We start from the raw sequence: 1822 nt of genomic DNA on the forward strand, positions 1-1822 counted from the left end.
TGCTTAACCTGCTTTTTTTAAATAAAAAAAACCTTTGCTTTTTAATAAAAAAATATTATATATATTTTTTTACAGATTGATGCACACTGCCCATCAATTTTTTAAATAAAAAATATTACATACTTTTTTCCAGGTTGATGCATAAATTGTATAACAACTATATTTTTTAGCAAAAAATTATTTATAAAAATTTATTATTTGCTTCCTTGATATTTTACAAAAATAAGTTATATATAGTAACAAAAAGTCTATTGTTTTGACATATTTAGAATTTTTTTACAAATTTATACATATGGTCTTAAAATTTTATAGTTTTAGAAAAAGATATTTGCAAATTTTATTATTTAGTCTCTTGGCATTTTATAAATTGATTTATATAGTTAAAAAGATTGTAAAAATTAATTGTTTGGAATTCGAGTTTATTTAACTTAAAAGTATTTAATATAAACAATATAATTATGATTTAATAAGATTATTAATTATAAATTAGGTTACTTTTTATAAGAAGAAAAAGTTAAAAAGAGATGCGCATGCTAGGGATTCCCTCACATGGCTTAGCAGCCTCAATTTTTGCAAAATCTTTTGACAAATCATGTTTAGGCCTTAAACAAAGAGTGCCATCCTTATCCCAGACACCATTAGTCCTTGTTTCCTAATCTCCAACTTTGCCATACATATTACTTCTTGTTTTTCAGAGTAGAAAACACTAGAAATATTTGTTTGATTTTGTCCTTCTTTGAGATGTTATTGTTGAGTACTCACTAGGGACAGTGGTCATAAAAGTAAAAAGCCACTCCATTATTTGTGGCCACTCCCATTGTTTCGTAGAATTATATAATTTGACTGAACCTTGTTGGACCACCAATTGTTTTCTTTTATTATTATTTATGATTGTTTAAAGAAAATAGGCGTTTGGTTGGTGTTTGAGTTGATTCTGTACTTTCATTGTTTTTTTTTTGTCTAAAGAATTTGGTTGTGCAAAACCTTTAATCAGCCTTAAATTGTTTTTTATAAAACTTAAATTATTAGAAATTAATTTTATGTAAACCTTAAATTTTATCAATAAACATTTGTATTTTTAAAAATTTGTTGACTATTCTTAATTTTTGCAGTCTTAATATGGATAGATTATATTTAAGAAATGTAATCTTACTTTTGCATAATGACAACCTTTTTAAATTTCTATCTAAAATTCCAAACACGGCAAGTAACAGTTTAAAGTTTTTCAATTGTTTATATAATTATATGTGAAAATGATGGTTGAAAATGAACTGTTGTACTTATTTGAAGAAACTGTTCAGAGATGGACCATGGTGGTGACATTTAATTTCTCATTCATGTACTTGCTTCCTAACCATTTTTGAAATACTGTTCTAGCTACTCCGACCTACACTATCTATTGAACTATTTATTATACACATTTTTTTTTAAAAACCTCATGCATGTATGCATTGCCTCCTTTTCTATATGATATATGCATATCTAGGTGGGTAAACTTTCATTTTATTTTCTATATATATGATATAGAGTTACATATATATAATATATACCGGCTTTGTATATATCTATTATGAATATTAAACTATATATGAATATTCTTAATTATGAGTGATATTGTTTGAGTGGAGAATGAAGAGGGGGACAATTGATAACATTAATGTGGGTAGCATTAACATTAACCCTAGTTTAGCCACTAGTTGAGAGGTGAAAAATAAAGATAAAGAAGGGGAACCTCTTCTCAAAGCTGTTTAGTGGGTCATTAAACAAATCATTTGAGTTCTTTATGCTTAATACATGATTAAGCTTGTTCTTAATCCAGATT

The sequence above is a fragment of the Dioscorea cayenensis genome, chromosome 5 (genome assembly GCF_009730915.1).
Source record: "Dioscorea cayenensis subsp. rotundata cultivar TDr96_F1 chromosome 5, TDr96_F1_v2_PseudoChromosome.rev07_lg8_w22 25.fasta, whole genome shotgun sequence".
NCBI lineage: Eukaryota > Viridiplantae > Streptophyta > Magnoliopsida > Dioscoreales > Dioscoreaceae > Dioscorea > Dioscorea cayenensis.